We start from the raw sequence: 24499 nt of genomic DNA on the forward strand, positions 1-24499 counted from the left end.
TGTCACACCTTAGGTGGATAGGGTCATCCTGAATAGGCACTTTTCCCCACAACAGTAGGGTACTCCCAGGATTCAGTGGAGACCATCACATCCTCCACAATTCCCTTAGGGGTTACTGTGGAACGGTCTGCAAGTTGCAGAATTGTCGTGGTCTTCCTCAATGACCCTTGGAGGTTGAGCTTGAGCATGGTGTCTTTGGTCATCACATTAATGGCAGCCCCAATATTGATCAGAGTGTGTGGGACAATGGTGCCATTGATGTGCACATCTACTATAGGGCTTCCAGAGTCCAAATATTTTGGACATATTACCTTCCCCAGCATTAAGTCGGACAACTGGCCAATGACATTAATGGTAGGGGCATCCCTTTTTTGCCTCCCTGGATGCTTGAAGTATTTCTCCTTAATCAAATTATTGTAAATGGGAATATCTTTTATTGCTTGGAGAAGGGGTATCTTTACACATAGATTTTTCAATTCTCCCAGAAGTTCAATTTCTTTTGGGGTAGGCTGGAGTGGTTGGGCTAATCTCTTAGGAAAGGGTGGATTTACTTTAAGGTTTCTTTCCTCTCTTTCTTCCTTAACCTCCCTAGGTAGAGGGGGAGGTTTGTTATTGGAGATAACTCTCCTAGATCTTAGGTTAATCTCCTGGATTTCCACAGCATAAGCTGGATATGATGTCTCTCCATTGTATACTTGCTGAGCTTGCCTATTGCTCAGGTTCTGATTTGGCTGGGTAGGTATCTGGGGTTTCTTGGGTGGAGCAGAGTGTAGGAGTTGTGGTTAGGCAGGTGGTGGAGGCAATAGAGCTGGGGCATTGTTGTATTGGGGCGCCCACCCCTGGAGTGGTGTAGACTAGGAAGGATGAGCAGGGGGTCCCCAAGAAGGTATAACTGTGGTTTGGTTGGGGTTGTAATATGCATGGGATGACCCTTGCATGCCCTGCTGTTATGGTCTAGGCCCAGGAGGTCTCCTATGGTTAATGTAGCAAAGCTGCTCAGTCACCCCTTCAGCTCCTTGATATACAAATTTGAGTCCGGGTAAAGAAGGGAACTTATCTGTGGAGTGGTTTTCTTCACAGACTGAGAAAATTTCAATACATTTAAATGGACATTTGTTCCTAGGATGCTTCCTGGTGCATCTAGGACAAAAGATGGCCAAGGCTCTCTCTGCTTCCTCTTGCTTTCTCTTAATGTTCATGGTGTCCATTTGCAAGGAAAGGGTTTGCAACATCTCACTTTTGAAATCTTCTGGCATATTTCCAATTTCACCCTTGATGGATGAGTTCGAAGATGATGTACTGGCCATAGGTTGACTACCCCTACCCTTTTTCCTGGCTTCCCTAGAATGGTTTCTAAAGACAGGCTTGATATCCTCATAGGGTACTTGGTAGATATCTCCTCCTACTAACAAATGTAAGGTATCCATAAGATCTTCTCTTACTCCCCTGAGCAGGACCAACTTTAGTGACTCAAGGTCAAGTGTGCACCTGGCCCTTTTGTAATTGAGCTGGAATCTTTCTTCGTAGTCTTCTAAGGATTCATCTTGGCCTATGGTCATCCCGAAAATTTCTTCTTTAGTATCCTTTGACCTACAATAGTCCCGATATTTGTTGTTAAAGGCCTGCTACATCTGAGCCCAAGTTGTGATTCTATCTCCAGGTAATCCCATGAACTAGCACAATGTTGCATCCTTGAGGGCAGATGGAAATAGTTTTAGCTTTTGCTCATCGTCTGTATAGTCATAGGTTTGACATATAACAACAAACTCAAATAGGAAAGTGTTGGGATCCTCTGTGGTCAGGCCATGGAAATGAGGTAGGGTAGAGTGGCTTATATTTTCATCTTAGTGTCCCCGTTGGTTTCCCTAATGGGGAAGGTACCCTCAACTCTCTCTCTATTCCATCTATCATTTCGGTTTTCAACCATTGGTTTAGTAGGAATGGGTTCCTCTTCTTCTTCTTCCCCTGTAGGTTCTTCAAATATGTTAGGTTGCTCACCTAAAGGTTCCTCCAGTTCATAGCCACCGAAGAAGAGAGAAGGTTGGTTGTTGGATGTAGTGGGGATATTTGGCAAAAATTTCCCTAAGTTGTCCCTATTCCTACAAGGCATGAAAGGAAATGTTTTTGGGTTGGTTTTGTATTTTTTTTTAACTAGAAAGTACTTGCAGAAATGAAATTGCTGATTGAATGAAAATCACTTACAGAATGTAAAAGCTACTTGCTGAATTGAAATCCTACATGTAGAATAGAAAGGAGAGCAGATAATGGAAAATGAAAGAAAGGAAACAACTTGATTACTTTTGCATAAATAAACTAACGGTAGAATATTGAAGACAAGAAATAGAAGAAAAGAAACCAGTAATCACATTCTACTCAGACACCTCCCCAGCAACTGCACCAAAAAGTGATGAGCGCTAGTATTGTAGCAAGGATGCTGCAACTCCTGGGCTACCAGCTTTACTTATCAACCCGGGGTTCGTACAAACTTGGAGGTGACGGTGTTTTATGCACAAGTGAAAATGAAGGTCCTGCCTGTTGTCACTGTTCGTTCGGCGAGAGACCCTAGGGGTTCCAAGCTAGACTTCTATAGAGTCAAAAGAAGATTGATCCTTTGATGGAAGAAGAGAAAATCTATTCTAAGAGAGCTACTCTACTGTAGTAATGAAGAAAACAATATGTAATGCTAAATCACACCATATCTTAATTAACCATTTAAACAGCTATGCTAAGCAGAATTTCTAAATCAGCACTAAAAAAATGCTACTATCTAATCTGTAGAAGTAAAGAGCATCAAACCATACTAGTGCGTAAGCAAAAAAACTAAACTAAATTTGTTTTCACTTTTTTTTATTTTTTTAGGCAAAATCAAGTATGCAAATTAATTGTTCTTGTGGATGTGACAGGTGAATGGAAGGTGATGGAGGATGGCTAGAAGGTTTATGGAGTGGTTGGATGGTGTGGAAGGGTCCTAGGAGGCTTTGTGTGACTTCCTAGAGGTTTCCCATCAATTCGGCCTCAAAACAGGCTGTTTCAGGAAAACCTACAGGATGTACTAGAAACCTACAGGATGATCATGTAGGAATTACAGGAAACCTACAAGATACAACCGAGAGCTAATTGTGAGGTGTTGGGAAGCTTGGAAAAGGTGGGTAATGGGTGGAATGGGGTGTTAGAACATCCAGGAGAACTCAAGAGTCAATATCCAAGATAAGGGATGGCTAGATTTGCTCAATGTACTTAGGGGAATTTCAATGAAAAATGACAAAAAAAAACTAGTGAGGGTGATGGTGGAAAAAGAGACGGCTAAGGTGGATGAGGTGGAAGGTGGCTATTGGTGATGAAGTCTAGGTCTCCTCCTGAAGTACCTTCTCTTCTTAAAACATGTGTGTCTTCCAAGAACTATGCAACAAGATACATTTTCATAAACTAGAAAAGCATGAATCAATTGCCTATGTTATGCATGAAGAAAGTTGCTGAAGGGAATGAAAGCATGAGTGAGATCTTATTGTATAAATGGAGATGGGAAAATATGACAATGAAATCTGCCTTGCAACATGAACCAAATACTGAATCAAAGACAACAAACTCCAAAGCTCATGCAAGAACTAGAAATCTGTGTTTTTGGGGCTGCTAAAGGATCCCTTCCTCAAGTCATGGTCCCAGAGGGAGGAAATGAGGTCGAGACACTTGCTGACAACCTTATGGTGATCTTTTTTCCTTGCTAACCTAATACTTGAAAGAAGGCACAAATGGAAGCAAACTATCACACAACCAATCTAATCTGCACTGCTGTAATTGAAATTCATCTACTAAGCAAGTGAACAATTAAACTATGAATCTATACTAGCATACATGTACAATAAAGAGGAGATTTGGCTGCTAGGGTTGGGCCCTAACCCAAGAGCTTCATCCCTCTAAGTTAACTCAGTTCTGGCTCAAAACAAGACTCATTATTATTACCAAAACAATGGATTACATAAAAAACTGTCACAAGTCTTGCAGCTCAAAAATAGAGTAGAGTTTTACAATCAAAAATCTGAATCCTACTGAGGGCCTAGGCCTCTCTACTTATACATCTGAAGTCTCCAACGACTTCCTTAAAATTAGGGAGGCTTGGCTCCCAAACTCAAGATGAACTGATGCTTTGTCTTTCACTTTCTCGGCTGCCTTCTAGTCGTCATGATTTCGCTGTTTGCACTCTGAGCAGATGGAGAAATATTCAAATGGAGGGGTAGTAAATGAGGAGGATTTACCTCCTATCATCCCTCTCCCTTGTCCCATTTGAGTTTTGACCGTGGTCTTTGCCAAAATTCCTTTATTTTACCCTTTAATGCTGTATTAAATGCACATTAGACCACAAAGCAAAATATCCAACTCTAACTCATCTCATAAACAAAATATAATCAAAAGTATGCAATACGTTATGAGAATAGTTGGTTTGACTAAGCTAGGAGGTGAATTAAGGCCCGTATAATTACCTAATTATGAGGCTCATCATATATCTTTTTAAATGATTAAGGCCAAAAAAATAGTGGAAATAAATTAGAGATTTATTTTAAAATTTTGAGATATGTCAAAAGAAAAACATATTAAAAATAGTAAACATTATACACACATAAAACACTCTATATGTATCTATATTTTCATGGATAATATATTTGTCTAACCTATAGACAAATTTTGGCAATTTCATGTATTTGAATTCCAATCTACTAGGTTTGTGATTCCAAATCTATATTCAAAGAAACAATACCATGCTGGAATAAGGAATTACTAGGGGGGGGGGTGTTGAATCAATAACTCGTGCTAATTTTAACAAAAAATATCAATTCTTATTTTTCTCTTAACTCAGAACTCACTCATATGAGAATTCACTGTTAAATACATAAGCAACAATGTAAACCATTCACATGAACACACATGATCAATCATAAGCAACATACACACATGGAAACATAAATTTAACATGGAAACTAAAAAGGGAAAAACCACCAATATTTTTGTTAATATTATGTAATCTAAGTTGCTACTCAGTCACATCAATTTGTAACTGAGGCCCCAAACCTTTCAAATTAGCAAGCCACAACTTTCCAAGAGGCACCAACCTTTTATGAATACAAGCCACAACTTGTTTCAACCAACTGTCCTAACTTTCATACAATTTTCAAACTAAAGACTGTTAAATTGTAGCAAGAAAAGGATTTATTTGACTTGTGCCTTAGTCAAATGGAGAAATTCGAATTTCCACTTTAGCAAGATGAGTTGTCAGGAAATTAGCAAGAGTGACATAGCCAGTTCACTCAATTAAGTTAGTCAATTCGAGTTTATGGGCTAGAAGTAGAGTTGTGTTCAAGTTGGTGGCTACGATTTAGCTATCTAGAGGTGTTATCTTTAGTGAAAGTGAGTTATTTGATCTCTAGTCTAGAATAGAGTCAGTATGAGTTCAATTGAGTAGTTCTAATTGTTGTAAACTCAACTAACTCTCAGTTAACTAGTCAATTTACTAAAAATAGACATATTCATGCCTGAAATTTGAATTGCCCAGTGAAGTTGAAGAGAGAAGGCACATTGTAATTATCATTCTATACTATTGACTGTATAATGTTTGCATGTAGCAGGTGAGCCATTTCTCTTGGGATTTGTAGAAGGAAATAGGAGCTTCCCTATTCTTTAGGAGAAACAATTGTGCAAGGAAATAGGAGGAAGCACGAGGCCTATTTTGGCTAAGTATTGCTCAGTGAACGAACAAGAGGAGATCTATATTGCAGTGCAGGTTGAACTTCAAGAATTGAAATTTCATTGTAATAGATTATTATTATCATATGATATAATACAAACAGAGGGGATTTTCACAATTGGGTTCCCTAGTAAAAGTTGTGTTCATTGTGATTGAATGATTCCATGTGTTTCTATGTTTAGTTTTCATTTCACAAAATTTAGTAGAAGAAATTTGTGTCTATTGATTTCACTGTGATTTCAATAGCAACTACAAATTTCTAGTGATTTATACATCTTATCAGAGCTACTAAAAACTACGTAGAAACCATGTTCTTGATCATCTCTCAAAGAAATTTTTAATAACAAAATTTGTGGTGCAGATATTTCTTCAGTGTAGAAACAATGTCTTTCAATGGATTGAGGTTTGAGTATGCCTTATAAGGAACTTCGAATTTTGTGCTTGGAAAGACAGAGTGGAAGCTTGTTGCATGACAATGGAGTATTGGAGTACACATAAACAAATATTCCAAAACCAACAACATCATATTCACAATCGTTAGATCAATGGAAGATAGATACAACAAAAGCCAGGAGGATTATCTTGGAGGGAGTCAAAGACCATGTGGTTTCAAATTTGCATGGAAAGCAAACTGCATTTGTAAGGTGGAAAAATATCATAGGCCTATTCAAAAGAAACAGTGACGCTAGGAAGATGGCATTGAAATATAATCACAAGAACACTCAAATGAGTAAAAATGAAACTATTGTTCAATACCTATCCAGATTCACTTAGGTGAGAGATGAACTTGGAGGAGTTAGAGAGACTGTGCTTGTTGAAGAAACTGTTACTAGGTTCGGTCTTCATAATGAAATGATCTTTGTATTTGATGTAATAAAATAGAATAAATTATTTTGTAATCTTGCTGCATGGGTTTCAGGAGCAAGAAGTGTCACTAGATAAAATACTTCTTCTTGATGTATTTAGGATTTATTTTCTATGTCAAAGAGTCATGTCATATGTATAGAAACTCTTCATGAGTTTGTGTAAATGTATACAAGTCTTCAACAAGTGTAACAGCTCTCCAAGACCAAGATCTATGCCTCAAAACAAGCCTTCCGAAAGTCTGCAAGAAAAGTGATAAGGAAATACATCACGTCAGCTTCAATGAATAAATTAAATATATATTTAAATGACATGTCGGCTCAACACAAGGTCACGCCAGTTAAATAGGTTCATGTCACCTTGCATATATGACACAACCACTATAAATACCCTGTTGTGGTATCCGTAAAAGGGTAGGACAGAACTCGCATGAGGTGGAGCCGCAGTAGAATAAGGTAGTTGCAGTGGAGTTGCGGTAGAATAAGGTAGCCATAGTCATAGCTGCAGTGGAGCTGCAGTAAAGCAAGGTAGCCACAGTCAAGTGAGATAGTCACAGTTAAGGTATAAAACAGAGAGCCGCAAAAGGGTATTGACTGCACCAATTTCTTGGGTTTAGGTGTAGTCATGACCGTGTGTGAGGACACAACAACAAGTTGATATTATCGACATATCTATCTCAGTATAATAGTGATCTAGCAGCAGTCATGGTATACATAGATATTGGTGGTACTCCTGTGGAAGACTAGACAGTGAACATCAGTGACATAACTACTCTCTCGGCCCAATAACGATTATGTTAGATGTTATCTCAATCATATATATATTACAGCCTTGCCATAACTCTGAAGATGTAATGGGTTTTGGTGATGATCAAGAGATCCTTGGCATACTTGTGATGGGAGAGATACAGTCTCACTAGTTATTATAGTATTCAGATCTAACGTAATGAAGGCTTAATGAGCTACAAGGTGCAGCAACAAAGATCATAGTCCAGATCCTGATAGAACACTAATAGTAATAATATATATCGATCATGACTTTGTATCTCTGTGGTCTCATGATGTCAAGGTACATCAATGATCTCAGATAAAGTGCAATAGTAGTAAAAATATGATGCGACAAGGATGAAGATCATGGTGTTGCAGTAGTGATGAAGATCAAGATGGTGATGACCTCTGTGGTACAGTAAAGATAGTGATCTCAGTAGTGACACGAAGAGGATTGATGGCTTGGTCTTGGAGAGGAAGATTGTGTCAAGGGTCATGGTATTGGTATTCGTCAATGGAATCTCCATAAGAAGAATTTACGCATGGGTTTTCCTCTCCAAGAGGGAGAGGTTTTGGCCCTGGCAGAAAGCCAAAACATTTGTGTTCTTGTCTCTTTTGTTTTGATAGAAGTTTGATCAAGTTAACAAACACATGCTAATAATGAAGTAATCATCAAGCTAATATAAATTATTTAAATGATTCACAAATTGTTATCATGTAATGAAGAATCATCTTAAGTATGAATTCCCTAGATTCTTCAACAGTGCCACCATCTATGCTTGTGATCTTAGCACTCCTTGGTCTTCCCAAGTCCTAGAAAAACTATCGAGATTTAGTTAATGGAAGAGACAAGCTCCCATATTAGGAGATACTTTGGTCTGACTTGGTGTATGAGGAGATTATAAGAAACATTAGAGATGGTGTCACATCCAGAACTGATGAGGAAGAAAAATTTTCTTTAACAGGAAAAGGAAAGAAAACTAAAGGCAAGAAAGCCCAAGGCAAGGTAGAATCCATCCAAAACCATGGCAAGAAGAAAGACTCAGTAAAATTAAATGCTTTCACTGCCATGAGTATGGACACTATGCAACCAAGTTTCCACACAAGAAATCCAGTAATAATCTTGCAATAGGAGCAGGAGGAGATGCTCTCACATCACAATTTGAGTTGGATTTCACCCTCATTTCTTGCATGACAAGTACTGTACGAGTTAATGTATGGTACTTATACTCTGGTGATTTATTTCATATGACAGGAAATAAGGAGTTCCTCAGTAACTTAGAAGAGAAGGACCTACAATTACACATAGAACTTGGAGTTGATGGGAGATATAGTACCAAAGGGATAGAGAGGCTTTCTTAGAATGATTAAACATAAAGATGCTTTCTATGGGAGGAAGCTAGATGTCTCCCAATTTCTCATTTTTTGGATCCTTAGTCTATTGTCATGTCTCCAAAGATAGCAGGAAAAAGTTGGAGACCACAGTACAGAGGGGGGTATTTGTGGGCTATTCTCAAACACCTGATATTTACTAAGTTTACATGCACTCACTCAAGATGATTGTTATGAGGAGGGATGTGAGATTTGATGAGGAGAAATCCATGAGGAACTCTTTAGAGAGAGAGAGCTAAGCATATCACCTAAGGAGGAGCTTCTAGCTCCAAAGGAGGAGCCTCAGTCAGATCCACAAAGTCAGATCTTGCTCAAAGGCAAGAGAACATTCCAGGAGGATAACGTGGAGAAACCACATGTGGAGGAGGAGAGACCATGCCCAGTGGAGGCACCCAATCACACATAGCCTTCCATAGAATGGAGGAAGAGGACTAGGATGGTTGATAGACTAGTGCAGGAGGCTAAGGAGAAGGTTGGAGATCCTAGCTCCTCATGCAGATATAGGATATCACCAGAAAAATATACAGGATATATGGCACTCATGTTAGAGTTGATTGATTCTAGGCCATCTTCTTTCAAAGGGGAATTTTCCCAACAAGTTTGGTTGTTTTCCATGGTGGACAAGTATAACTCCATCATGAAGAACAATATTTGGCAGGTGGTGGCCATACTTGAGAACAAGTCAGTTGTTGGTTCCAGGTAGTTGTATAAGGTGAAACATGCAACTGATGACAGTGTTGAGAAGAACAAGGTTAGATTTGTGGCCAAATGCTTCTCACAGATGGAGGGGATTGATTATGAGGAGAAATTTTCCCCTGTTGTAAGATACACTTGTATCAGGACCATACTTGCATTCGTAGCAGAGTTGGGGTGGAGAAACCAGCAAATGGATGTTAAAATTGCCTTCCTCAATGGAGTGGTTGAGGAAGATATCTACATTGAGCAACCTGAGGGGTTCGAGACCTTTAGATGGGACACAGATGTGTGTAGGCTCAATATATCCCTCTATGGTGTCAAGGAGGAACTTTGTGCTTGGAACACTTGCATATATTCTTATCTTAGTTGTTTGGGCTTGAGTAAGAGTGAAGCAAATGCCAATATCTACTACATTATGGTAGATGGCAGTCTTCTAATTTTAGTCCTTTATGTAGATGATTCAATCTTGATAGGAGATGATAGGTTGATCCAGTCTGGCAAAGAGGACCTTGCAAGAGAGTTCGAGATGAAGGATATGGGTTTGATGCACTACTTCCTTAGCTTGGAGGTGTGGCAGGGAGATGGAGATATTTTTTTGGATAGGGGAAGTACACCTCTGTAATCCTTCAGAGATTACTGTTAGCTCTACTACAGGTTTCTGCTATTCAAGGGGCCTAAGCAAGCTGTTTTCCTCGGTTTCTGCACAGAAAAGGTCTATACCGGTCACCTTCCTTATTCCCCTTCACCCCCGCTTATGTTTTCAAACCCGTTACCTCCATTCTACCTTTGAAACTCTGTGTAATTTTGTGTTTCCTCTGACCCCCGAGTGCTAAGTTTTAGCCACCATATGACCATATTCATGTGACTGAGCACCTTTACCTGTCGTTTCCCCGTCACATCAGTCAAAAACATGCATAATCAACCTCCACCGTCGATCGCATCCACTGTCAGATCCAACGGCAATCGCATCTCCCGCCTTCGTTAACTACCCGTGCGTTAACTTGCGATATCGGTTGTTTTCACCACGTCCCATCCGCCATGTGTCAGCCGATTATTCACATTACGCACCCGCATATGAATACTGCCGCAACTCCATAAGCGGTGCGGGGAAACCACTTACCGTCGTCCTGCCCGTCCCCGCTCATTAACCCCTGCGTACTTTCGACCCCCGATCACCGTTGGATCTGCCCGTATAAGATTCGACGACTATCGTCCATCCTGATCCCATACCCTCCCGATACTCCTTATCAAACGATCCCTGCCATCGATCCACGCGATCCAACGGCTGAGTTTTGTCCCCGTTATAGTTGTGCCCACGCCATACTGTCCGTGCCACCCTTGAATGCTCTGTGCTGCCGAAGGACAACGACGATCAACTACCTGTACCCGGCACAATTATTCCTCAACCATTGCATTCAACAGAAAGCTTGGCCAAGGAGAAAAAGGGACAACTTTGAGTAGATTTGAGCATTTATCAGTTATGGAATGTCTTCCATATTGCACTCCACCTGCTCAAGAAGAACAACTGAGTACCAGAGAGTATCAAATTCACTCATTGAAGCAGCAGATTGTATCAGAGACCTGTATTAGACAGTTAATGTGGTTGATGGTCCATTATGACCCCTCCATGCATAGCATAACAGAGATTTTTGTAAACAAACTCCATATATACCCAAAAAATAGATGTAATGAAGGTTGATGGTTGTAGTTTGATGTAAATTTCAACTTCTGGAGACTGTAACTACTGTGATACTTGCAGCGTCTGGTCTTCATTTTCAGCTAATACAAGCTTCTTTTGCTGTTAATTTCTCACTTTCCACTTCTTCTCTATTCTAGGCTGTGCCTGTTATGCATTTTTCATGTGCTCTTGATATTTAGCATTAGAGGGGCTGTCATCCCACCTCTGTGTTAGAATCTTGTATGTATCATTGAATGTGTTATGCAGGTTTCTGTTTGCTTAGTGTCAGAGAGCTGTCATCCTATCTGTGCTTTAGGAAATAGATTTGCAGACCTCTTTACTGGTTGCAGCTGGCCATCACAGGGTCCTGTGCATCTGCTGGTGTGGTTAGTATTCTCCATGTTCACCTACTCCTCAAACTGTGAGTTATTGGTGGTCTAAAGCCTTGTAGTCTGGGGGTGTTCACCCATGTCTGGGGTCAAGCATAGTAGAAGTGGTTATCTGGCTTGAATATGCATCATTCCTTCCATTCATCCATCTCCAACATTTTGTTAAGTTTTTGTCACGCGGAATAAGTCGATCTTGGGGACAAGATAGACCTTCCTAGAATCTAAAGAAGACCTAATGACAAGCAAACCAACCAGACACTATCTTTCTCTAAATATGCTTTGATAAACAATAGCAAACAAGTGTTTTTAGGGCCTACCTTAGGTCCAACGCAAGCTTGTGGATGCCCTCGCTCCTTTGATCCAAATGAGCTCCTTTTCGCGAATCTGCAAACACAAACAAGGCAAACAAATTAAATAGCACCTGAAAAGCCAATTGCATAAAACATATTTAACATGAAAGTCAAGGAGTCCATGAAACAAATAACATAAGATACTTGTTGAGAAAAATGAGTTTGATTGTATTAATTCAAAAGAAGAAGAACTTTACAACCTTTGCCTTGACGTTGTACAAGCTCCTCCCAGGGTCCAACAAGAAGTCTCCTCTACTTTGACAAGTTTCACTCACTCCCCAATGAAGCCAAAAAGATGTGTGATCTCTCCTCTTAAGCTCAACTAGGAAGTCTTGATTTCACCAGCATTTACCCTCAAAAATGTTCAGCTTCTAACCTCTCCAGCAACCAGCCCAATGCCTGTATTTATAGTGCAACGGAGGGAGGTTACTAGTCCTCCTTCAAAGGGATAAAGCCCTCCTTCAAAGGGATAGCTCCTCTCATCAAGGGATTAGCTCCTTCTCTTTTGGGATGCATGAACCACCTCAGAGCGAACAATCCACGTCAAAATTCCTTCTAGAAACCTCTAGAATTAACCCAAAGTGAGTGTTTTAAGATAAAACTTGCGCCTTTTGACTTTCACAGGGGTCCGCACCTACACCGTTAGGGACAGAGCGGGCAAGTCCGCAGTTTTTGCACACAGAAGGTGTGGGACCCCAGGTGACCATGAGAGAAAGTGCGGAACCAGAGTTACATTGATTTTTAATGTCTTTCTCTCATTTCCAAAGCTTGATTTGAAGAGCTGAGGTCTGAGACTTGCTTAGGAGGATAGTACAAGTGATGATAGACCCATACTGACTGCAAATAATCATGGTGACGATATTTTTGTGTAACAGATTGCCCCCTAAAGTGCGAAGTCTGTAGTAGATGAGTATTTCTTATCATTTAGGAAGAGTGAAGTACTTTATCATTTCGAGGATCATCTTGTGGAGAGCCCGGTTGGAACCTGTAAAAACATTCAATGCAAGATATATATATATATATATATATATATGAGATCATATCATCGTTGAGGTAGGCATTCCCATGGTCAGATCAAAACTGAATAGAAAAACTAACTACTGCTCTGATAGAGGAATGATCTTGTAAAACATCACAAGTATAGACTCATGTGGACACAGTATGGACGCAGCCATCTGTTTATGAATAGTCCATTATATAATGAATACAAAATTCCTCGCAGCCTCGATTGTGGAAACTAGATCCAGGGTCTTCATTTCTACTTCCCGAAATAGTACGATTCTATCCATGCGAATGAATGTGTTGATGTCGAACATGGTAGAAACCACTTGATTACCAGTCAATGATGTAAACTATTAACAAGTGTGAGAGAAACCACCGGTGATGTCAATGGCTCTCAAAGTACTCAGTACAATCCATGAGATGCGAATAAATGTGTTGATGTCGAACATGTCACGGAATCCTTTGATCGAAAGTTAATGATGTAAATTGTCGTCAAAGGCGAGAAACCTGCCATTGAGGCATGCAGACTTCAAGGTACTGATGATTCCTAGGTCATCTTTCTAGATAATGAGTTGATGTCGATAGAAAGCGATCCGTCGTAGGCAAGCGCACAACACGAAATCATGGATCAAGTTGAGGAAATTTAGTTGCAAGGACTGAATCAGGGATGGTCAAGATGGATGACAGATATTTTGCAAATGAATGGCTTATTGGCAGTGACCTCTTGAACACATAACGACACGATAGATGGCTTGGTGACAATTGACCCAAAGTTAATACCCAGAAACTGGCTGAAGACTTTCAATGTGGTTTGATCAACTGTTAGGCAAAGGATTTCCCAACCCAGGTGAATGAAAGTGTCGTGTTCAAGAGTGGTTACAAAGTATGACAAATAGGCTCATTTTTCTTTCTTTTCCCCCACCATTTCTGGCAAGTACCTCTTTATTTTTGACAAGCTTGAGGAGGATAACATTTGCTTGATTATAAGCTCATCCTTCGGATGAGTCCAACTTAGCTTAAATTCGAACCCTAAGAAGGAGTGGTTCGTTCCCGTTTGTAATTGAACAGGTCCTTTACTGTGAAATTTTAACGAGTCCAGTATAGGAGAAACTAGGCGTTTTTCAATTTTAGAGAGTCTGAAAAAACTTAAGAAGACTCCAGGGTTGACCTTTTTCATAAATTTCTGTCTCCCAAGCCCAAAAAAGTATAAAATAATACTTGAGAGAACCGCTTGATCTTTTACAACCAAGGAGTACTTTTCGTCATTAGTGCCCTTGACCTCAAAAGTAAAAAAGCGATCAATGACACGTCGTTTTATGACCGATATCTAATTTGAAATGACAAAAATCCGGCAATCTTTTCATGTTTTTACGGTCGGAAAAGAGCTGTAAGGGGACCGTCTTTTAATTCCGTTTTAACGAGTTTAAAAGAAACACTCAGCAATCTTTTCATGTTTTAGGAGTCAGAAAAGAGATTAAAGATGACTCTACATGTTTTTTCGTTGAAAATGATAGATTTCGCCTGAATAATCCTTTATTCTGCACAAAAACACGAACATTACTCATACCTGTTTGAAATGGATAAAAATGTCGCAAAATACCTTTTCAAAGTGAAACATAAACAATTTTGCAATTTATTTACTCAAAAAACTTATAAAAAGGGTCTTTGTCAATTCATTTTTACCTTTTGAGTTTGGGTGAGAAAGTAGTGCTTTTGCTCAGAAAACTTCCCGTGAAGATTGCGGAAAATCCAACCGTCAGAATCGAACGCTGTCTTCTCCACGTAATCCACATCATCCCACTCTTCATTTTTAACCGTTTAATTTTTTTTCTTAGTTCTTTATTTCATTTTTGGGAGGGTTTTTAGGCGCAAAACCCGCGCGTGGGGGCCCGCAGATTTACCATTGCGGGCCTACGGACCCCGACTTTTTCTACATTGGGAAAAAGCTCGGGGTCCGCACCTTCCATGTAGACAAAGTGCGGTCCCACGCACTGTGTCTAACCTGGAGGGTGCGGTCCCCGCCGCAAGGGTTTTGAACCCAAAAATTCTCATTTATGGACCACACAAAATATTTTCTAGCATTTTAATTTGTCTTTATACTTGATGCAGAGAGTACATCATGCTAGATTGGCGTGAATGAGAGCATGAGGATGTGGATGCTGCCGCATGGAATCATCAGCCTTCACTTGATGCTTTGAGGGCATGCGGACTGTACAAATTCTGGGCCATTCCTGGCATGAGGGCTCAGGTGGATTTCTTACAGTGGCTGGTTGACAGATGGAGCATACAGGACCAGTGCTTCTTCATTGGTGGCCGCCAGCTCGAAATCGAGCCGACAGAAATTTATTTCTTGACTGGTTTGCCTAAGAGAGGCGAAGACTTGACTCTGCACGGGACTAGGCCAGGTGGCTAGTCTGTCGATAGCCTCTGGCTAGAGTACTGCAACAGCCAGGCTAGACAAAGGGATAGACATAAAGACGATATCCCGTCCTGAGCTCATGGTGATTGCATTCACTGTCACCAGACTTTGCGGAGCTGCCGCATTACATATTGCCACCGGATCCCAAATGCGTATGGCAGTTGATTGCTTTCGAGGCACCATCTTTAACTGGTGCGATGTCGTGTTGGCCAATGTGAAAGGCCAACTGACCAGGGCCAAGAACGGACGACTAAAGACCTTTGGTTATGGGGCTTTAGTGGTGAGTTTTGGCCTGGAGAGGGTTCCTATGCTGATCCCACAGCACCTTACTATTGGAGCTGGGCTTCCTCGAGAGCCCAAACTGATGCGATGGGTCGCAGTCATGGCCCGTCACCCGAACAAGAGGACAGAGGTTGCTCGATTCAAACCTGAGTATTTCCAATGGCTGGAAAACCAGGTCTTTTCCATTCAGGACTTCCCTTACGCTGGGATATATTTTCGTGGTGACCCAGACATGGTCCTTCCACCAGGAGAGCAGTGGGATGAGTCAGGTAAAATCCTTTTCAACATTTTTCCTATTTTAAATTTTTATTATTATTTTTCCATCGTCTCAAAACTGATAGTAAAAATCTTTGAATGCAGATGTGGGTCCACAGTGACCAGCCACTCTCCGACCTTTCAAGAGGAGGCAACCAGTTGCACTCGTGCCAGCCCCACAGGACGAATCAGCAGAGGTTTTGGCTGAGTTGGAGGGTCATCTCGAGCACTTGACAGGAGATATTCCTGAGACCACTATAGACGACATTCCTCATCGACTTCAGCGTTATGTGATTGGAGTCCCGGGACCTTTTAGGAGGTTCCTTTGCAAGGTGGCCCATGCAATGGTTTCTTATAGAGATCATCACCAGTGATAGGATGATCGCCTATTGTGGGCACATGTGACATTTTTGTTTTTTGTACTTATCATTTTTGCCGATCATAAGGTGTTTTTCAACCTATGATCGAGGACGATGTATTTTTTGACACACTCATATATATATATCACTATTACCGGCTTATCTTGTAAATCATGTTATGGAATGGTTTTAAATTTACATGTATGATTATTGCAAATGTCTATTTAACATTCGAGAAGCAATTGCATCTGCTAATGTATTTAAAGACCTTGGAATATGTTGATATTCAATATAATCAAATTCACGTTCCAAGAGACGCACTCTCAAAAATAATCTTAATAACACTGGATTTCTAATGGCATACACTCTATTAAGCTGTAATACAACGAGTTCAGAATCTAACCTCACTATCAAACTCCGAATCCCAAATGAAATAGATTCAGATAATAACTCAATCACTGCACTATACTCGGCAATGTTGTTCGTTGTTTGACCGAGGCTTACCCCATGCATAGATACTAACTTGTCAGAGGGCGAATAGATAACCCAAGCTGCGGAAGAGATGTTCCGTGTATTACGACAAGCACCATTAGCGAAACCAATGTATGTTTGGAGAGGCATCGACATCTGCAATATCAAGAGTAAAACCAAGATAAGCAGGAATAATGACGAAAAAACACTCTATAAGCTAAGCACACTGTTTAAACTAAAGCACACCAGCTAGAAAGAAAAACTATCCTAACTAAAAATCTCCATACCCATTCTTTTAAGCATAATACCTCTTTAGGTAAAGACCATTTCTGGGTTTACCCAAAGAGTCCCCGTCAAAGTCTACCAATTCATAGGCCCCTTTGGCTAGCTTTCGCTTGACAACATAGGGACCATGCCACATAGGAACGAATTTTCCAGCGCCTAATTTATCATTAGCTTGATCATAAACTAAGACTAGATCTCCTTCCGAAAAATTTCGAGGGGTCACATTTCGATCATACTGAGCTTTCATTCGTTTTGCATGAGTCTCGATCGCCAATGCAGCATCACGTTGATTCTCATCTAATTGAGCCCAAAGCGCTGAAAATAGCTTGTTGTGCCAATTCGACCGATGAATCCCAATTATTCGTTGGATCATGATAACTAAAACTTTGTTGATGGACTCAACCAGACCATTCGCTTGTGGATAATAAGGGGTTGAACTATCGTGACGTAAACCAAGCTGGCCTGTAAGTTCGGTCATCATAACGTTTCGAAAATGGCGCCCATGATCAGTGATTATCGCTTGCAGGACACCAAACCTAGAAATTATATGATTGAACATGAAAATTGCAGTTGTCTTGCCATCTGCCTCAAATGTAGGCATCGCCTCAGCCCACTTAGTAAAATAATCTACTGCAAGAATGATATACGCATGCCCCCCGGCCGAGTGAGGGTTACATGTAATAAAATCGATACCCCATTTGGCAAAAGGACCAACGGAAATTATAGGGTGGAGAGGAGCAGGTGGAGTGCGCATCTTACGATCAAAAATCTGGCAGTTGTGGCATTTTCGGACCGCCGTAATACAATCTTTAAACAAGGACGGCCAGAAGTAACCAACACGCAATATCTTTTGGGCTGTGGCAAACCCAAACATATGACCGCCACACGCTCCAGAGTGACAGTCATTTAGAACCCTTTCAGCTTCCTCGTGAGTTAAGAAACGTCGAAAAACAAAGTCCGCCCCACGGCGATAAAGAGTATCTCCAATAATTCTGAATTGTTGGGACTGGAATCGAATTTTCCGACGTTCTGACCTTGAAATTTCTGGCCGAAAGGATTGGGTCTGGAGATAAACGATGATATCCCCATACCACAGATCTAAAGTGCTGATTAGAAACAAGGATTCGTCCGCAATGGGCTCCTCCGCCACAGTTTCCGTGTCAGCACGCGGGAAGTCACACATTAACTCTGCAAAAACTAAAGATTTCTTAGACTTAGATTTCTAAAGTTCCAATTCGAACTCTTGCAGGATAACGATCCATTTAGAGTACTTGCCCCCTAGCAATTGCTTGGTCAAAATGTAGATCATAGGGTTGCAATCCGAAATTACTGTAGTTTTACGTAGTAGAATGTAGTGACGAAAACGTTGGACAGCTTGAACAACTGCCAATGCCAATTTCTCCACATGTGAGTATTTTAGCTCAGTTGGATTTAACGTTCGACTAAGGTAATATATCACATGTTCCGTTCCGAATTCATCTTCCTGAACTAATACCATTCCAATGGTGGAATGAGAGGCGGCGAGATACAAGAAGTAATCCTGGTTGTAATTGGGAGGATGCAACAACGGTGCATGGGTCAACGCGTGTTTGAGTGCATCAAAAGATTTCTGAGCTATCTCATCCCAATAGAATTGAGTGTTCTGTTTCAACAACCGGGTAAAACCCTTTGTAACCTCGGCGTAGTTAGGAATGAATCGTCGTAAAAATTTTGCTTTCCCCTGCAAACTTTGGAGTTGGCGAAGACTCGAAGGAGGAGGCAAATTGATGATAGCTTCGACCTTCGAGGGATCAACGCGAATGCCAGCTTTCGAAACTACAAACCCCAGCAATCGACCCGTTTCTATACAGAAGACACATTTGTGTGGGTTCAACCGAATCCGATAATGCCTACACCTCATAAAGATTGCTCGTAAATGGACGAGGTGATCAGCTCGATGTAATGAATGAGCAGGCAAGTCATCGAGATAGGGTTGCACAATGTGCTTGATGTCATGAAACGCATAAGACATCGCCCTTTGAAAAGTTTCTTCGGCATTCTTAAGCCCAAAAGGTAATTTGCAATAAGCAAATGTCCCCCATGGACAAATGAAATCCATTTTTGGTTGATCAGCAGGTAGAATATTGATTTGATTGTATCCGGAAAAACCGTCCATAAAGGAAAATATTTCGCTGCCGGCACAATCATCAATGATTTGATCGATATAGGGAGTTGGGTAATTGTCCTTTGGACAGGCTCGATTAATGTCCCTATAGTCGATGCATATTCTTATTGTTCCCTGCTTTTTGTTAACTGGAACAATATTCGATACCCAATCCGTTAACGGGATCAGATAAATGAAACCTGCTTTCAACAGTTTTTCAACTTCTGCTTTAATTGCAGCAGCTTTTCGTGGGTGAATCTGACGCAAACGTTGCCGGACGGGTTTAGCGTCCGGGTAAGTCTTGATCTCATGAACAACAATTGCGGGATCAATTCCTGGCATTTCCTCATAGGACCAGGCAAACACGTCGCGGAATTCTTGAAATAGGGCCTTATATAATTGAATTTCGTCATCTGTACACGAGGCACCTATATGAATGTTCTCAACAATTCCGGGCTTAACCGAAATGTCAATAGGAATAGTTCGAGAGATGTTTCCCAAATTTAACTCTGAATTGGGATGTTTCATTGGATTCTGAGGTTCCTTGACATATTCAGTTGTAAAAATTGATGAGAAATCATTTTCAAAATGATCATCCTCAGGTAAAAACGAAGATCTGTGATGGAGATCTTCCCATGGTAAATCATCTACACATAGGATTTCACGAATTTGCTCATCAGAGTGAACAAGTTCAGAAAACATAGTTAAATCCGAGGTTGATGTGAAAAGTGATTCCTCACGGACCACATTCATTAAGTCATTTTCGGTTGAACATGGGTTGGCAAAAGACTGCATGACTTCATAGGCAATTTTATATGGACTCAAAGGCATGGCATTACCAAATGAGTCTATCTCAGATTCAGAAGGGACAATCCAAGGATCATCATAAATAATGGTGTCTGATGTAATCATATGAATGGTTGCAAATGAAGATGATGCGTTGATTGGAGGAAAAGGAAAAGTTCCCAGTAAACCGGCATCTTTAACTAATCCTACTCCAACATCCTTATATGGGATAGTCGTTTTACCAACATGCTGAATACTCTCCGAAGAGGCTGGGTCGGATGAAAAGTAAGCCAGCTGGTCTATTGTTACGATCTTTCCATTGTGTGGAAACTTTATTACTCGAAAGACCGATGAAACGACCGCTGTCATAGCGTAAGACCAACTTCGACCCAAGAGAAGGTTGTAATCTAGAGGGGCATCAACCACCTCCACATCTAGACTAACGGTTTTTCCTTCAACCCCTATAGGCAAATCCTGTAGAATGCCAAAAGGATGAAACCCACGGCCATCAAAGGCAATTAGAATTTTCGGGGATTGATTTAGTGAAGGAGAACCAAGCGATCTCCAACACTGTATCGACATAATACACGTTGAGGCTCCTTCATCAATTACAGTCTGATGAATAGGCCTGTTTTTTACTATCACTGGAATCTGGAAAGCCATTTGATGAGGCAAACGTGGTGTACTATTTTCTAGATCAAAAATTATTAGGTTCAAGTCCTGAACATCAACAGCTCCTATAGCCGACAAAAGTAATTTGCGTTGTGTTGGGCATGATTGTTGGGCATGATTGCAGCACTTCCAAAGCCGACATTGCTGAGGGTGAAACAGCTAAATCCTCAACAATGTTATAATTCTGAGCCGCTCTCGCATGTGGATTGAAAGCTGACTTTCGAAGTATACCCTTGGCAGGCGGTTTGATTACCAAGTCTGGATTAGGTTTCTCGATCTGTAGTGGATCGGAACCGGGAGCTGAGGTTGATGGATTAGAATGAGAAGATTCTGCTTCTTTACCATCAACAAGACTTTTACTACCATAATCTTGCGATCGAGTCACAATCCTAACATGGGACATCATCAGTATGGGTTCTTCATTGGCACTTGAGGATGAACCTATCATCTTACTGTCTTGAGCCGGAAAAGGATCCTTCAAAACAGCAGGAGTTTGGGAACCCTTGACAATTTTCGCAACCTCTGCACGATGAGGGCAATCTCTTGTAAAATGTTCATCGTCACAAATGAGACAAGGATAACGAGGTTTGCACTTTTCATCATTGGATTTCAAATTTTTAGGTTTCTCCTTTGAACTTTTGTCCGTTTTATTCTTCTTCTTTCCTTTCTTCTTCCCACCGGATTTTGATTTGGCTGTAGATGACTCTACAACGTGAATATTGGCGGAAATCTCTGCAGAAGAATCTCCTGTTGGGGAGTCAGGCAAGGTTATGATAGGGGAAGAATTCTTGGAAGACTTCTTCTTACTTTTAGTGTTAACCGTGCCAATCATACCATCGGCGGCATGAGATCCCGAAGGAGCTGCAGCGATTTGATTTTGCTTGGGAAGATCGGGCATTTTTTCGTGTAACGTACCCGACTGAGTATAGACCAAGTCAAGGTACTGTGCTTGAGCAATTACTTGCTCCTCAGTAACAAATCCGGCTTTAGCAACATCTTCAGTGATCTTTGGCAACAAAGATTTTACAAACCACTCAGCCAAAATTTGATCCGGAATAAATACCTTCACTAAATGACGTCGACGTCTCCACTCATGAATATGATCTGAAATGTACGTGGATGTCGATTGTTTTAGTGAAGTTAACAATTCTGTGCCATTGTCATATCGGACTGGCAACTGAAAATGAGTTAAAAACGAGGTGGCTAACTGACTAAAATTATAAAAAGTGCCTCGCGGTAACTCAATGTACCACTTGGCCGCGAGACCAATTAGAGTGCGCTGGAAAAGTCTAAGACGGATTGAATCATCTGAAATGGAGTTAGACGTGCACCAGAGGTGGTAAGTCATCACATGGTTCAACGGGTCCTCTCTTGATTTACCTTCGAACTTGGGAATTTCACTGGGCAACTTATTCGGCATTGGCAGCCAAAACGGAAGATAATTAATGGGATCGTTCGTTAGGCGCGACAAGTCAGGTAAGTCCAAAGTTGTGATAAACGGTAACTGTCGATTAGGGTCCCTAAAACTCTGGGTCATGAGACCAGCCCCAGGAGGAGGATATCCAGGATAACTAGGAATGGGAATCGCGTTCGGGATATTGTATCCTCCCGGAAAACCAGGATTAACCAGACCGTACTGGGGTGGTTGAGGTTGTTGATAAGTATACCCCGGGTACGGTTGATACTGATAGACTGGCTGCTGGACAGCAGGACCGAATTGGTACTGTCCCTGGTACGGTTGATAGGTGAATTGTGGTTGACTTGTGACAACCGTACTTAAACCAGGTTGTCCTACAGGCATCTAAACCGAAGTTTGAATCGTAGATCCAGACGGTGGTAAAGATGTCTGAGGAGTAGATACAGGAACAGTAGAAACCGGAGCTGTCGATATTCTAGAAGTAGGTGGGGTAGATTGAACAGATGTTGCGGCAGTTGTAGCAGTCGTTTGAGGCGGAGTACGAGGTGTACTAAGCCCAGGCTGAGAAACTACCGAAGGTACAGAAGTTTGAATGTTAGACTGGACTGGTTGCTGGGGTGAACCAGAAACTAAGGGTTGTCCAGTTTGAGATGACAACTGTACACTTGGCTGCAACACCTGTTGGGTTTGCGATGGATCCCACACTATATTCATTCCGGGGTACTGACCCATAACAGGTTGAGAATACTGAGGACCATAACCAGGTTGAGGGTAGGATTGATAATTGAAAGGTACATTTCTCGTTCCTTGAACATACGTTTGACCTTGGGGTGGTTGGAAACCTTGGTTCAAGTATTGACCTTAGGGTTGATACCCTTGAGGCACATACTAATACTAGGGTTGACCTTGAGGTATGAATTGATACTGAGGTTGACCTTGGGGTACATATTGAGTCTGGGGTTGACCTTGAGGAACGTACTGTCCCATAGGTATGTACTGTCCTTGAGGTTGCCCCCTAGATGCAAATTGTGTACCTTGAGGTTGCCCCACAGGCGTTAATTGAGGTTGCCCCCCAGGCGGTAACTGGCCACCTTGAGGTTGAGGATTGGGAATAGAACCTGACATCATAAGAATGTCTTCTACGCTCAACGGCTTAGTACCATTGCTTCCAGTTAATAACCCTTGCTCAATGGGTTGAGGAGATGCTCCTGAAAAAGTACCAGAAAGTGACTGATACCCGGAAGGAACAGAAGGACCACCGTACAAAAAAGATTCGGGCGATTGAGTAAACATGGATGATTGTCCTGCCATATTGACGGGAGTATAAAAACCTCTAGGTGTTGAGTGATAAGGAGCACGAGGTGGTGAAAAACTTAACCCTCAGTTTTCTAAATAATTAGTCAAAGAAAGATACCAAGAACTACTCCTAGGAGGACTGTAAAAAATTGATTCACGCTCCCTTAGCTCAATAACAGGTTGATTTTCAGGGATAGGGATGCCTACTTCTTCTTCCGGAGCAAGTTCTTCAATAGAAATAAGTCCAGAAGGAAGATCTCGGGTGATTACTCTTTCTACCCTAGGTGAACCAGGACCACTAAAAGTTGGAGAAACAAACCCCGATGTCGGAGTAGCAGCAAATTCACTTTCAGGCTCGGATATTTCAGGTTCCTCACCTATATCACTAGTAGATGAAAAGCTACCAGCAATTTCGGAAACAGATACTGACTGCAGATTATACTCTGCTACTAATGGTTGAAAATCAGGATGTACTATCAAAGAAGATTCTCCTTCCTCAGGTGACCCAACTCTACTATCTCTAGGAGTTACGAGGACTTTCAAGCCTTCAAGCTGGCTCGGTACTTCCTCAGGAGGTTGGCCCCAAAGTCTACGAGACCTCCTCAATAACTCCGCCACGTTTACTAACTCAGGAGACTAGCCCCGAAGTCTAGGGGACTGCCTTGGTAATTCAGCCACAGTTAAAGACTTTTAACTACTTCACACGCAAACAAAGTAAAATCTCAATGAAAAGCACCTAAAGTCTCTAAAGAACCAAACAAATTTGAATCACATGCCTAAAGAATCTAGGAGATCAAACACACACAAACAGTAACTTTCCGGACTGAAAACACTAGTTGGTGATGAAATCCAACGTCGCAGAGTTCAATACAGAAATGGTGGTTGGAACAGTTACCCCGGCAACCTGCTTAATGAATAGACTAGCACAAGTTCCTCCACTTAACCGTCTCGAGTGAAGTGAACCCCCCAGAAAATCCAAGTGAGTCTAGCCGACGTCTGCTCCAGGTACAGTGGGATCTTCCCACCACTATCACCTTAGAAAGAGTCCTAAAGAATATGGCCACTAAGGTTACCAACTGAGACAAATACACCTGGGGGAACAGTCTACGATCTGATATGCACGCAAGGGTAGAGTAGCAAGCTCAATCCCCTTGAAGACTCCTTGACATAATCCAAGGTTTACCAACAAGTGACCCAAGCTCCTCGACAATGGTTAATCCGAGGTTTACCGTTTTTAAT

Source organism: Pinus tabuliformis, chromosome 6 (assembly GCF_031772625.1).
Source record: "Pinus tabuliformis cultivar Carrire ecotype Pingquan chromosome 6, CPIR1, whole genome shotgun sequence".
NCBI classification, from domain to species: domain Eukaryota; kingdom Viridiplantae; phylum Streptophyta; class Pinopsida; order Pinales; family Pinaceae; genus Pinus; species Pinus tabuliformis.